This window comes from Fundulus heteroclitus, unplaced genomic scaffold, assembly GCF_011125445.2.
Source record: "Fundulus heteroclitus isolate FHET01 unplaced genomic scaffold, MU-UCD_Fhet_4.1 scaffold_37, whole genome shotgun sequence".
In the NCBI taxonomy this organism is placed as follows: Eukaryota; Metazoa; Chordata; class Actinopteri; order Cyprinodontiformes; family Fundulidae; genus Fundulus; species Fundulus heteroclitus.
This window is the reverse complement of record NW_023396781.1, coordinates 2455106-2471200: the sequence shown is the minus strand read 5'-3', so window position 1 is coordinate 2471200 and position 16095 is coordinate 2455106. Positions and strand designations below refer to the sequence as shown.

At 41.4% G+C, this 16095-nt stretch overlaps 1 protein-coding gene across 1 annotated transcript in view; it reads right to left on the bottom strand.

Moving 5' to 3' along the window:
- Positions 1–16095, bottom strand: part of ltbp1 (latent transforming growth factor beta binding protein 1) — a 300540-nt gene that overhangs the window by 231693 nt on the left and 52752 nt on the right. The gene's annotated exons all lie outside the window — the stretch shown is intronic.

Sequence of the window (16095 nt, the reverse complement as noted above, 5' to 3'; positions counted from 1 at the left end):
CAAAACCCAGAAGGTCAACAGTTTCATGATCCAGCAAGCTTAAACGTTAAAAGTATCGCTATCGGATCGATATCGGCGATACTGCCCCTGTATTTACTTGGTATCGGATCGATTAAAAATTCCCGGTATTGCACACCTCTGGACAATAGCCTATGTAAACCCCAGAAATTATAAGTTGCTTTATTTCATTGAACTTTGGCTTTGCATATACTGCATACAGCCTGTAAAAAATAGATCTTAAAAATAATCTAGCCGACAGAATACATTTATTGGCTGTCTGTAGCCTATGGGCTACTCCGTTTCTTCCACTCTGTTAAATATGCAGCAGCAGCAGGTAGGGGAGGAGATAGCACAGTCAAGCGCTACAGTGTGAGCTGCTGCTACAGCTAACAATAGATGTATGAATGAGTGTGAGTTAACAACGGAGACAGAGCGAGCAGGAAAGAAAGAAATATAGAAAATTAAGCAAACGAGACTTTGGGGATTTTTTGGAAAGAAGTCAGTGGGTAAGTCAAGAATTCATTTTTTATATCCTTAAAGTCTGAAGATCATCATCATCATTCACTGTAGGCCTATTTGTTTAACTATCTAGTTATTATTACCATACAGGCTAACGTTATACGTTAGCACTTGTACTGGCATCTTCTAGTACAGAATCTCCTCCGGATAAAAACACAGGAGAAGAATAAGCTGGAACAAGTGATAGAAGATTGCTCACTCACTCAAATATAAAATAACATGATCATCATCAAACATTAAACAGTGTGTAAATCAAAAACCCGCTAAATATTATCAAACGGGGACCACCTGTCCCGCATTTTGTGAAGCTGTGAAGAATGTGAAGCTTTGTTGTCACGCAAGTCATAAGCAGTGTGCCCCATTTTAATTTTGTCTGCATCATTTTATTTAATCGTCCTTTAAATTACAATTCTAAAAAAAATTTAATGAGAAAACACTGAACATGCACAGCAGATGTCCATTGAGAGGGGAGTTGTGGGTGTCACAGACCATAATAGTGTCATGAACTGATTTGCAATGCTCAAACCAAGAAAATACCCTTTAATGATACCCAGCAAGTGATGAGAGAGAGACAACAGCAAGTGATGAGAGTAATATAACAAATATAGAAGGACACACCAGATAGACGGCAAGAGGTGAATAGTGCATGTTGACTGTGCGTGTGGGGAGAGAGAGAGAAAAAGAGAGAGAGAGAGAAAGAGAGAGAGAGTTGAAAGTAAATTGTTACTTTAATAATCATAAAAAAAAAACACTTCGCGCGTGCGTGCGCGTCCCCATGTGGGCCGCTGGTTGGTGAAAATACCAGGGCCGTTTTTTAATCCCAGTTCATCACTGACAACAGGTTAAACAAAAATCAAATAAACAGTTCCATGACAACGCAAGCCTAACAACAGTCATGTGTCTCTCGTGGTGCATTCACACTGAATGTGAATTCGACAACAACGTTGCCACTTTTGCGTGCTGTTGCTTACCTAACATATTGCTGGCAGTTTGCATTGCAGGCGGCAGTAATTGCACAACACGCAACAAGGCGTAAATAAAGTAGCCGAATGGTGCTGTCTAGTGACGCTTTCATTTAACTGCCACTCCATTCTCCTCACTCACTCTTCTCCAGGCTCGGACTTTTCTCGGTAGTAGTAATTGGTTGAGTCATAGAACTCAGGCCGACCGCAGACTGGCACTATCAATTTGTGTTTGGAACTTGGTACGAGCTTTAGCAGACCCTAAAGACTATTTTCTCAGGAAGTATGTTTGGCCAGTGTAGCCAACTTACTGACTGTATGAAAAAAAAATTCCATTTCTGTTGTGTCTACAATAATGTTGATTGTGTGCATCCTGAGCCGGTTTCTGCCTCAAAACAAAATTTCACCAAAGTAATACGCGGTGACAATAACAGATTCTTCATTGTTGATGTTGATTGAAAACAGCTTTGTCTCCGCTGCAGCCCTTCACCCCATGTCACAGCCATATCCAGTTCCTGATTAGTTGTCGTGACGCGACAAGACACAAAAGTTCAGACTTTTCAACTCCAGCAACTGCCGCTTTGCATCCATCGCAGATGTCGTGTCACTCTGGCTTCACTTTAATCAGCAAAATCACTCCTTTTATGCCCATGGAAACACATCTGTTGCCTTGCTTTGTGTCACACTGTGCTGCATTGCTCCTGCGTTGCACCTGTACATTGGAATGTCATGTAAATCTGTCACATGAACCACCACATTTGCAATAGGCGTGAAGGCACCTTCAGGCTACTAAGTAAAATGGCAACAGTCTTATATGTTTCTGTTATTGTCTGTGTGAACCAAAATAAGTAAAACTGCCACATATTTTGGCTGAAAGGACATGAGGTTCATGCACATGTCTTTTTCAGTTTTGCATAAAAGATGAAAATTTCAACATTTGACATGTTTCTCTGAATTTCACATTAGGGTTCTGCTAATTAGTTTGTTTGATTTGATGTAGTAAACTAAAACCATTTAAAAAGGTAATATATCATTGTAATACTTTTTTGGAAGCCCAAAGAGGAGGCTTATTGATGGAAGATATGGGTAGGTGGTGTGAGAAAAAAAAATGCTGAGGATTAGGTTAAGTGGAGACAGATGACTCATTGTGGCGACCCTTGAAAGAGACGAGCAAATATAAGAAAACTTTGTTGAAAGAATTCAATTCAATTTTATTTTATTTATATAGCGCCAATTCATGAAACATGTCATCTCAAGGCACTTTACAAAGTCAAATTCAATCAGATTATACAGATTGGTCAAACATTTCCTATATAAGGGAACCAGTTGATTTCTTCAAAGTCCCGACAAGCTGCATTCACTCCTGGAGAACCGTAGAGCTACAGGAAGAGTCGCCTGCATTGTCCATGGCTTTGCAGCAATCACTCATACTGAGCAAGCATGAAGCGACAGTGGAAAGAAAAAACTCCCCATTAACTGGAAGGAAAAACCTCCAGCAGAACCGGGCTCAGTATGAACGGTCATCTGCCTCGACCGACTGGGGGTTAGAGAAGACAGAGCAGAAACACAACAAGAGAGACAAAAAAGCACAGAAGCACACATTGATCCAGTAATCTGTTCTACATTAAATGGTAGTAGCGGGTGATCTGTCTTCCCTGGATGATGTCACAGCTAACAGAACGCCAGACTAGGTGTACCTACTATGAAGAAAAAAAGAGAGAACAGAAAGTTAAAGCTGAAATGACGACAAGCAATGCAAATTGGAGAGCAGTATAACTCAGCCGAGTGAGGGAAATAGACCCTGATGTCCTCCATTAGCCTAAGCCTATAGCAGCATAATTATAGAGGTAGCTCAGGGTAACATGAGCCACTCTAGTTATAAGCTTTGTCAAAAAGGAAAGTTTTAAGATTAGTCTTAAAAGTAGACGGGGTGTCTGCCTTACGGACCAAAACTGGGAGTTTGTTCCACAGGAGAGGAGCCTGATAGCTAAAGGATCTGCCTCCCATTCTACTTTTAGAGACTCTAGGAACCACCAGCAGACCTGCAGTCTGAGAGCGAAGTGCTCTGTTAGGAACATAAGGGGTAATCAGAGCTCTGATATATGATGGAGCTTGATTATTAAGGGCTTTATATGTTAGAAGAAGAATTTTAAATTCCATTCTTGATTTAACAGGAAGCCAATGAAGGTAAGCTACAATAGGAGAAATATGATCTCGCTTGTTGATTGTCATCAGAACTCTTGCTGCAGCATTTTGGATCAGCTGAAGACTTTGAACTGCACTTTGTGGACTTCCTGATTGTAAAGAATTACAATAGTCCAGCCTTGAAGTAACAAATGCATCAGAATTAAAATAGTTACTCTACTTTTGTATATTAAATAAAGAGAACCTTGTAACTGTCACAGTTTAAAGTAAATTATTCAAACCTGGATCATTTAAATAAAATGTATTATTATTATTATTATCCATTCAATATTCCATCCATTTTTAAACACGCCTATCCTTTGTGGGTTTCCGAGGGGTGCTGGTGCCTACCTCCAGCTGTCAATGGGCAAGAGGCAGGGTACACCCTGGACAGGTCACCAGACTATTGCATTATTATTATTATTATTACTAAATGTATCTAAATGAAAATGTGGAGCAATAATTAGATTTTTGAGCATCTTTCCAATAAGCTCCATGTTTTCCACAATGATAACAAGGCAGAAATCAGAAATACTTAGCAGCAGCTCCTTCAACACAGCCATGAGTCCCCCCCCCCTCCTTACTGATTTCACATCTGTGACTATGTAGGTTAGCACACGCTTCCTGCAGACTGAGTCTTGTCGAGCATATGGAAAGGAAGTCAGCGAAGTTTCTCAGACAAAAACGCAGACATTAATCAAGTTGGGAGCAGAAGGATCATGATGATTTTCATTCAGTCTGCAAAGAGCCTAAAGTGAGCTGTGAGAATTCACGGTAAATTCAGGAGTCAGAAGGAAATTTATCTTTCATGTATTTTCCAGTACACCTTTTGTTTATAAAAAAAACAGAATTTTACAGAGACCTGAAATGACCAATACAGCGTTAGAAACAGAAAAATTAAAATGTTCCTTCAAAGGAATCTACATTGATGATCTGTGATGGCACATAACTAATATCTCTTTGTGTAGTCATAGTATGTGACGTTTAATACGATGATGTGAAAAACTAAAGCCAACCTTGTTTAGATAAAAGGAGAAAGTAACAGAGCAGAAAATCAAAGGAACTTCCGTACTTGATCAGCAAGTGTGATCACCTCAATAAAATCATTGCCAGTTTGCTGGTGTAAAGCCTACAGGTGTGTGTTAAAGCAATATCAAGAAGTAAAGACATCAGAAATGATCTAAGAAAAAGTAATTGTTGCTGCCAACAAATCTTGAGTCCATTATTCTACAGAGAAAATATCATGTTCAAGTAAAAACCATTTAGAACTATTGCCAATATTCCTAGGAGCAGACGTCCCACCAAAGTCACTGCAATGTCAGACAATTAAGCGCTCACAGAAATTGCAAAAAAAACCTGTCTCTGTCTCTCTTCGAGGCTGGTCGTGTTTTTCTCTCCTCTCCAGCTTTCAAACCCCCCCTCCCCCCCCCCCCCGCTCCCCCTCTCCTGCTTTGCTATGTCTTGTCTTTCTGAGCAGTTTCTTCATATCAACCGAACTCTGAAAAACATGGATCTGGTAAGCTGGTCTCTCAATACTGTTGATCAAATTTTTTGACGGGTAGGCAACGAAAGGGGGACCCTCCGGTCCTGATTTGACTCATTTTGTGGGATACACCCTATATTCTTGGATGGAAAATGGTGTGTCTTTCGACTTTGTCATTCCTGGACGTTTGAAACGTTTGCATGTCTGAATTCAGGATACTCGGATCTCTACGTATTGTTTTTTGTGTATTTTTGATGTATCAGCAAATACAGCGGATGTTGGTAGCCATTTGGCCTTGATCAGGCTGTCGGTTGCATATGACGCGCTCACTAAGGCGGTGAACGGACAGATCTGGAAGGTAGAGGAATCAACGCCGAAAAGCTGGATGTGCTGGTACGCAGACTGGCTTCGGTGGTTGAACTCAAGGGGAGATGGGATAAAATCTGGAAGTGAGGCGCGGAAAAGCCCAACAATTTGGAAAATTGGATTTCACCATTTGGAGCCAGCAAAAGACTTAAAGCTGACAGGAAAGTCAGTGCAGCTTGTCTCATAACAAATAACATATTTGGACTATGCCTTCCCTATCTAATCACTCCTGGTTTGGTATGGCTAGAGAGCTCAGAACTCTACCCTGCTCCCTCCTCCCTCGCTGACATCTGTGAATGCTTTCTGAACTTTTGACCAACTGATAATATCAAGGATAATGGCCTCTGGAGAGTGTTCACGGAAATATAAACACTTTCACCCAAACAGACACACATAACTGATGCTCATATAAACTGATGAACTTACACGCGACTAGTCTCAAATGTTTACCTTCTGCTATATGTGTCTCATCTTATTTGTGCGTTTTGTGCAAGAGGTTTTTGATATCTCAAACTGTATCCTGTTATAGGATAAAGTATCAGTTATGTTTTTTTCCCTCCCACCTTCCTTTTTTTTGTGGCCTCTATCTTTTCACAGAGCAACGACAGCGCTATGTGGGCACTGTGTAGTGACCTTGGCAGCAAGGCCTCAGTAAATTGTCTCCCTCTGTAATGTTTGTGATGTTTGTTTGTTATGGCAATTGTACTGAAACAACAATTTCCCTCTGGGATTATTAGATTATTTCTGATTCTGATTCTGAAAAAGCCCAAGAGCTCCACTTCAGACTCTGCAGGCTTCAGTTACAACGCTGATAGTAAAGTTCACAACAGAACTAAGAACGACTTAGAGTTCGGACTTCCTTGACATCTTGTTTTGAAATCTCTAAAAAAGTATGGCAGCAGAGTTGCATCTGAAACCAAACTCTATATTTCACCTCCCTCCTTTTATACTAACTGTCTTGCTCAGTGGAGCACTAGTAAATTCTTTAATGTCATTTGAAGCTTTGACTAATCAGATACACCACAGAATGACAGGGTATTCTGCCAAAACAAATTAAACAAGGTGCTGCAAAGGCCCGATCAAAGTTCAGACCTCAACCTGATTTAAATGTTGTGGGGAGACCTTAAGAAAACTTTACAGAGATGAATGCCTGCAAACTTCTATCAATGAACTATAGCAGGGACTCCCAAAGTGTGGTGGTGGCGAGCTGCCTCTAGGGGGGCGCAATCTGAAAACTGTAATGGCGGTCCAACAGTGTTTTCCCCCCACACCATAAAGACATGTAAATAAACATTTCCTTTGTAAAGATTAAAATCAAAAACTGTAAATGTAATCAATAAACAAAATGTATTGTAATGATCCATATTAGACTTTATTGCTAAATGCTGTTGCACACTTACTGTTCCTTTAAGTTAGGTTGTTTTGGGTCTATAACGGAAGAAATATGTGGTTTCCGGGGGGAGGAGTGGTGGTTCGGGGGACTGGCGGGGTGAAAGCTGTCCAGTTCTGTTCGTCCAAAATAAACTGTTAGCAGCAAAACCTCAGTCTGGTGCTTGGGTGTCATAACAGAACGATACAGTATTCACATGAAAATGTATTTATTTAGAAGAAATCTTCTACGCTACATTTTCAGATGAAATATCCACATTGTGCTGTATATGCGCACATGGCTTGTTGTCTCTGCTTCAATCATTCTGGCAAATATGCTCAGTTGGCTGAAACCAGGGAAACTGTCATGCAGGTGAGACATTTAAGGTTAAAGTTAGCGATGAAGGAGTAGAGGGAGTGAGGAGGTAACAGAGGAGAGAATTGCAACGGATCCGGGAGAAGAACGGATCTGGGAGAAGAAAACGAGCGAGAATCAGAAAATGTCTCTTTCTCTCTCCTCACTTCACGTTGTTTACGTCAGCAGAGGAAAAATTTAATTCGGGCCGAAAGTTTTATTTACAAGATTAAATTGAGTGACTGTCTCTCTATCGATCGCGCAGTGCCTACGAACAGCGCTGCTCATGGGGCCGTGATTAAACCAGTGACAAGCTCTGCAGCCTCCGCTGGTGCTGGTGGTGGTGGGGGGTAGATGTGGTTTCTTGACTATTCTTACGCACAGAGCTGTAATACTTTTCATTGTGATTCAGACAGATGCGTTTCATTTTACAGAGGCGTTTTTTATTTTTATTTGTTGGGGGGGGGATTTTTTGCGGCTCTAGTGGCTCGCTTTTCTGAAAGTACGCTGACAGGAATGGGGGTGGAAGAGGGGGAGAGACATGTGCCAAAGGATTCGAACCTGGGTCGACCACGTCGAGGACTAAGGCCTCCGTATATGGGTCACGCTACCTGCTGCGCCACAAGCACGCCCTACAGATGCGGTTTTAGTGCATTTTCAGACAGAAACAGGAAAACCAGAGGGGCTGCGGATAGCCGAGGTGTGTTACCATGGGCGTCTTTACCTGCTGGATGTAACCACTGTGAAACAATCAGAAAATAACTTTTTATTTCTCTGATTAATAACATCTTTATGGAGCGCTCTGTTATTATTACTCTGTGCTGCTCTACCAAAGTGTGGCTCGCTCACTCGCTTGTCATCAGACACAAATCAAATCAAACTTCTTCATGTTTGTATTTTGCTGCGTAAATTGTGAGTCAGACTCAGATTAAGAAGCTGGTACATGAAATAAATAAAGTGAGAACACACATAGGTAGGTCATCAGAGTTTAGTCTGAGAATCCACCTGGTCTCTGTTTCAGAGACGTTTCAGGTTGTGGAGACTTGACCGATTTTTCTATGGCTTCTGCTATGGCTGTTGTGTGTAACTTTATTGCAATTTAATTAAAATGATGTTCACCAAAGTTCGTCCTGTAACATTACCACGGCTGATTGTCCCGTCATCTACTCTTGACCTTTTCTGTTGATTTTCTGGCCGAATTATGTCAAAATACTTTGTTGACGTTCATGCTGCCACACATTCTCATTCATTACTTGGTTAGCTAGCAGCTGCTCTTTCAGGTAAATAGCTACATCCAGTAGGTTTGACTATTGTTTTTAAACTTGCGCCATCTACTGTCTGGACTCTGGACTCAGGAGTGGGTATTAGTTTACTTTAACCACTTCGATCAGAAAATGTATTAACACTCTTTAAAAACAGACAACAAAAAATTCAATTAACAAATGTGAAGGACACAAGACATGTATTTATATTAGGGCTGTCAAACGATTAAAATTTTTAATTTGAATCGATTAATCGCATAATGTCAATAGTTAACTCGGGATTAATTGCAAATTAATCGCATGTTTTATCCTTTTATTTCTGCAAGTGTAATAGCCTGTTTGGGCATTTTAATATGCAATTTAGCAATAAATGACACTAATAAAATACATGCTTGTACAAAAAATATTTTTATTTTGTTATTTTTCATGCACTTTTGAGAATTGGAATAAAAACATCCTAGTGCCAAATGTTAGACTCTGGACTATGATGGCTAAATGACTAATCATGACGCCCTGATGTTTACACAATGTGTAATTTGTAAATAAACACCTATTTTCATGCCGAAATATTATTTTGCCTCTTAAACATAGATAGACATGGTATTAGGCATAAACCTATAAATTAATAAAAATTGTACAGTTCAATAAAGTCATAAGTTTTGTTCATTTTTTTACTCTCTCTCTCTCTCACACACACACAAACACACACACACACACACACATCTAATTCTGTGGGTAGCGCTGTTGCCTTGCAGCAAGAAGGTCCTGGGTTCGAGTCCACCTCTGGGTCTTTCTGCATGGAGTTTGCATGTTCTCCCTGTGCATGCGTGGGTTCTCTCCGGGTACTCCGGCTTCCTCCCACAGTCCAAAAACATGACTGTTAGGTTAATTGGCTTCTCCAAATTGTCCTTAGGTGTGAGTGTGTGCGTGAATGGTTGTTTGTCCTGTCTGTCTATGTGTTGCCCTGTGACAGACTGGCAACCTGTCCAGGGTGTACCCCGCCTCTCGCCCAGTGAATGCTGGAGACAGACACCAGCACCCCTCATGACCCCATGAAGGACTAAGCGGTTTGGAAAATGGATGGATGGAAATGGATGGCTGTTTATATCCATATTCATAGAGTTTAAGCCTGGAAAAAGGTTTTAAATCTCCAGGTCATTCCAGTCTTACACTTTGCTTGCAACTGGGCAGGAGCTTAGTACCCTGAAAGAGAGTTTAGCAACTGTTTAGTAACTCCAGGTCCTTCGTTTGACAATGTAATTCAGCCTTAGTTTGACAAATACAGAGATAACAAATTAATAAGCATTAAAGTACTGTTTATGGGTTGGGTTTCTGCAATGTTATCAGCATGTTAAAAACTCATCTTCAGAACCAATGTCTGCTCAAAATGGTGATCTGCACCAAGTAATCTACTTTCAGCAGTTATCACCGGTTATTGCACCGTAAACTGCAGAAAATATGTGCAGAGTTGCTCTGTCTGCCTTTACTACCATCGGTTCCTATGGCGGAGGGATATTTCAGCTGGATAAGCGATTTCACTTTCAGAAACGTGCCCAAAAAAAAACGCAACCCGTGACTCATGAAATTTACAAGCGCCTTTAGAAAAAACAAGCCCAAAGTCGCATGAAATAAACAGTCTGTGCAACAGTGAGCGCAAGCCTGTTTTGCTACAGTCTCTAGCTCTCTTGAAACTACGGAAAGCGCCGAGGGTAAAAGAAACATAGTCCGGAGAGCATGCCGGGGGGAAAAACATTAGGGAACGGTGTGTGTGTTTTGACACGCAATTAACGGCAACAAAAAAAAATGTCGGTGTTGTGGTCTAACAAAGTTAGCGCGTTAATAACGCGTTAAAACTGACAGCCCTAATTTATATAAATTTTTAAAAATCCATAATATTACTTATTCAGACCAGAGGCGGGGAGGAATATGTATTCCCCCCCAGGGATAAAACATGAATGACCAGAGGGGGTGACGTCACAAACAGGGGCGTCAAATCTATGCTTTGTCTGTTCTGTTTTTAGGTTTATTTTCTAGTGTCCTGTCTGCGCCCTTAATCACTTCCACCTGGTCTTGGTTAATTAATCCCTCCCTGCTCACTTGTCCTGCCCACCTATTTAAACCTCCCTCAGTTTTCTGTTTGGTGCCGGGACTTCGCTTATGTTTCACCAGTCATCCTGTCATTCGTTGCTTCTGTTTGGTCCTTTTGGTAAGAGCTCCCAGCACCTTGACCCTGTCTGTCTGTAACCCGATCTGTCTGTTTCTACCCAGTTCTGTTCGCCTGTTTCACTGTCAAGTTGTCGTCTGGATGTCTGCCTTACCACCTGTTAGATTCTGTTTGCCCGTCTGATTCCCTCTCATCACCTTCCCTCCAATAAATACCGGTAAACTCCTGTGGGACCTTGTCCGGCTCAATACCGGGTTCATCTCCTCACAAATCATCACAATATATATGAGAGGTGTTTCAGTTTCATTGTCCAACCCCTGTGTGTGTATATATATATATATATATATATATATATATATATATATATATATATATATATATATATGTGTGTGTGTGTGTGTGTGTATATGTGTATATATATGTGTGTGTGTATTTTATATATTTTTTATTATTTTTGAAGATTGGGGGTGCATCAAACTGGTTGGGACACGAAAGGGGGTGCACAGCTGAAAAAGTCTGGGAACCCCTGAACTATAGCAATGCTGTAAATATGAGAGACTAAAGGTTAGCCTACAACAACAACATGTGATGTTGTTGTTGTTGAGGCAGATAGCCTCATTTATTTTTAATTTTGAGCTGCTTGTCCATGCAGAGTGTGACAAAAGAGAGCTTTTCTCTCGCTCATTGTGCACACTTTTGGATGTGAGCAGCCATAGAACACTGGGGTCCACACTAAATTCTGATCTATCAAAAGAGATTGAATGTGAGGAAAACACGGATATTCAGACGGTTGCCTTGACAATTTCTGTCCATTATAGAGATCTTTTGTTGGATCATGTTAGTCTTGAGACAGCATCTGCCTTCACATCAGATCGATCTCTCTGGGCTCCATTGATCCATTGTAGGTGTTTGCGAGAATGCTCTTGTGTATGTATGTAAGGTTTACCCATGAGGAAAAGGCTCAATTGTGGCCGTGAGGAGCCAAAGACCGACCCACCAGAGCGCAGAGGCAGCCACAAGGGAAACTAGAATCCCAGACGCCTGAAAGGACCCCCAAAGCAAGGTGCCCAGATTGTCCCAGAGACTCTGTTGGATTTAGATCAAGGAAGTTTGAAGGCCTGTCAACGGTATCAGTTTGTTTTTCCACCAGGAACTGCCTGCATACTTTTGCCACATAGGGAAGGCATTTTTATGCACCGCATAGACCTAATGACAGTCAGAATGCCATTGTTTATCCTGTACAGGTCTCTGCGTCTCTCCATTGAGATACCTCCCTAGGCAAACTCCGACCAACAGCCAAACTGATCATGTTGAACAATGCTGCAGGCAGCATAAAGTTCACCACAGCTTCTCCAGGTCCTTAACATCTGTCATATGAATGCAGAGTGAACCTGCTCTCATCTGAGAAAAGTACAAGGTACCAGTGATGAACTTGCCTCACAAATGCAAGTCAGGCTCCACAGGTTCAGGCAGTGAGCACGGTGCTTACTAGAGGACGTTGGGCCCTCATGTCACCCTCGTTAGGTCTGTTTCTAATGGTTTAGACAGAGAAATGTATTGCAGTGGCCTGCTGGAGGTCACTTTGAAGGCAAAAAAAGAAAAAAAATGTCCATTGGTTCTTCTTTGTTGAAATGTTTAGTCTCTTCTCCGAGAGACTTCTTCAATTTGTAAAGTTGTAGATAAATTCAGCCTTATAGGCAGCGCCTTTGCACAGTGGATCAACAAGTTTAACTGTGACGATGAAAACTGTTTGTTCACATGCAAAAGAGGACCATCAAGTTACCATCTGATCATTAGTGCTCTGATGGCCACGTATTGTTCCCAGGAGGCCTGATCATGCTTGCAATAACGGCATTGTAAGAGGGGGACAATTGGATCTGGAGCCATCCACCCCTGTTTAACGACAGGTGGTTTCTTTTCACAAAAATGGCTTCTTTTACTCTTCTTTCAAACCAACATTCCCCAATCCAGGATGAAAACATCTTTATCCCTGAAAGAGTGACCTTCTGCCTGCAGATGAGTGACAGAATCTTGGCTTGATGATGTTCTTCTGTGCTGGGCCATTTGTTTAGCCAGTGGCTTCTTTGTTTCCCCAATGTATAACTGATCACAGTTGTGGTGCTTTCAGCCATGTGGGATAAATCAGACTGTTATTTGGAAACAACATGAAACGTGAGACTTTTACAGGCATCAGGGGATTGTCCTCACAGCAGGGGACCAATGTATAAAATCCCCCGGGCCATGGACAAATGATTCTAAAGAGGCTTCTACCAAAACCAGCTTTTGTGATTTTTCTCAGCTGTTGTAGGAAAACTGAGCCGAGCTGCACTCTTGCCAGGCGCAGATTCAGGCGGGGGCGCAGGGGGCGCGCGCACCCCCTTTTGGAGACCAAAAGTATTTTTTAAAGAGCCCGAAATTTTAAACATCCTTCATAGAATTAAGATTAATAGCCAGTACCTGTCATTTAGAACGCACTGTGACGCCGGCGCGGCATTAATTGTCGTCGCAATCACCGATACTGGGGGCGGCATTTAGTGCCCAAATACGGGCAGTAATGATGGCCTGACGTCACATCCTGTGTTCTTTCTTAGCAGAGGCATTGCACTCATACAGCTGCAATAAACAACAATTATTTCGGATTTCCAGAGGACTTCACCATTGAAATTTTCTAGAGCTATTGTTGAAGCAACAATGCCCACGTGCATGGCAGTTGGATGTTGCAATACATCGGGTAAAAGTGGAAAAACATCACAAAAATAAGGAGACGGCTGCCGTAGCAGACAGATTCAACTCACATCGTTCCTTTTTGGTCTCCTTGCCTCAAACTGGTATGGCTGGATTTTGTCAAAAATCAGGTTGCTGTCAAGAAAGTCTTCTATATATTCCAAATCACTCTCAGATGATGATGATAAATCCATGAAACTCCATCACTATCGCTAATTAATCCATCACTCTCTGCAGCACCGGTCGTGGCCATCTTGGATAATAGCGCGCAGTGACGAGCCTGTTCTTCTTCTACTACTACTACTACTACTTCTTCTCTTTTTTTAATAGTGGTTGGCAAACAACTTTTAGGTGCATTACCGCCACCTTCCAGATTGGAGTATGGATCAACCTTAAAGTCTAACTCTTGGACTGAATGTATTTTTTGCCAGATGCATTCAAATAGTCACCAGAGTAAAGAAATGTATATTATATGTGAATTATGTGCGCCGTTTGGAAGTAATTTCGATAAAACTTGCTGTATACGCGAAAAAGCCCGAACATTCTTCAATTGGGCTGCTCCGGAATGTGACGTCACAAACAGAACTAGTACCGTGCATCTGGCTGCTAACACTACGACTTTCGCTACAGATTTATTACATTTAATTAATAACTCTTACTCTACGTACAAAAAATTAATAATAAAAAAATGTCTGATACATCTACAAACTCCACCTCAAGCATCGGCGACTCCGATACCGAATATACATACGAAGAAACGGAGTTTGAACAAGATGAACCTGAGGAGACTATATCTAACGCTGCCCAAGACATAGAGCCCATGCTCCATTGTAGGTACCCCTCAAAATCCTCGCTCGTGAAGTGTGAATTGCATAAAACACTTTTGTCACTGCCGGCAATCCAGTCCTTTCGCGTTTCTTTAACGAATTTATCCCATTTCTTTCGGACTTTTTGATCCACCGGCCAAGTATGTAGCGCTACTTTCTGGCCTGCACTAGACCGCGGTGAAGTTGGTTTGACATTGGACATTCAAGCTCCGCAGAGTCCGCAGAGCACTCTTGACAAACAAAAATCAAATCAGATTTGTTGACGGTCCCACCGCGTATGGGAGAAGGGAGCAGCTGAGAGACGCTGGCCGAAATCGGAGTCCTTCAACCGGATCAACCGTGACCTAGATCCCGCTGACTCCGCGGAGCTTGAATGTCCAATGTCAAACCAACTTCACCGTGGTCTGCACTACAGCCACCAACTACGCACCTAGAAGGCTTTTTATTGTGGACTTAGTTTGGCGATTTTTGTTTGATGTACGTACATGTACAATGTATGCAAACCCTCTGGCATGAGTCTGTGAAAATGATTAATAGGACAAAAACACCAAAATAATCCTTAGTGAACAATGTTTGTTTTAACCTACCGGGCGGGTCTTCCTCTCTGCTGAAGCGCCGTGTGTCCGACTCCGCTTTCTGATGTTAAACAAACATGTCTGAACGTCCATCCATCCATTTTCTGACCCGCTTAATCCCTCATGGGGTCGCGGGGGTTGCTGGTGTCCCGATATAAAATAACTGTAGCCGTCCAGTGGTTTCATGCTTCCATGTTCTCTCGTGTGTACTGGCCTGGCGTGTTTATAAGGCAGCTGTATATGTCACCGTACGGAACCCTTTGCCAGCATTTCACAGACTGGCTCCGTCCCTTCAGGCTTTTGCTGTATAAATCTGGCAATATGATACCATCAACCATCAACTTACTCTTAAAACGATCTTGTGATACATTATCTAAAGAAGAAAAATACGCCGAGAACTCGTCAGTTTCCTTCTAGTCCGGCGCGCATGCGCGAAAAACCCGGATGAAAACAATACCAGTGAACTGGTCTATAAGCGACACTAGAAGGCATTTTATTGTGGACTTAGTTCGGCGATTTTTTTTAAAAGCGCTTGCTCAAAGTAGACGTGGATCAGCAGATTTGGTGTGTGAAAGAAGATACTGGAAAACATCCATATATCCTTGTTTGCCGTACCGGTTGTACAACGTAAACGCCTGTGTTGCAAGTTTGCTTCGCGCATTCTCTGTGTTCTTGAACTGACGTCACACGTCGGAAATGGCTGATCGTAAACGAAGGCAGCACCAAATTCGGAATACCAAAATCGGTGTATAAAATGCGCAATATTTCATATTTGAACTTAATTTGAACACTTTTGATACATGAATATTCAAAGTTTACCTTGTTCTGGAAGTTATTCAACGGTTTTCAGGATTTTTTTTCAGTCCAAGAGTTAGACTTTAATCTTATATTATCCCCACAGAAAAAAGGTATGATGATCGTTAGAAAATGTTGATAATGAGAAAACATGGGGTTCTCACAAGTTGTGTAAAGTTGTAAAGTAATGCTATTTCAGGAAAACTTTTTCAAGTAACGGTAAAGTTATGAAAATTTAATTTTAGTTGCAGTTTTTGAAAAGTAATGAAAAAAGAGTGTAAAGTAAAAAAAATAGTGGACATTGACACGCATACAATAGCTATTGTGTAGTGTGTATTGTCTGATCTAAACCTTTTAGTGCCACATGCGTTTTATTGTTAAAACTAAGAATGGTCTCCTTTATGAAAACTTACTAGGCTTAAAACTGTTGCCAAGCAACTTGCATATGATGAACGATGAGAGTGAGAAAGAGATCTTTACATCATATAAAGATGATCTACCATCAGGATCA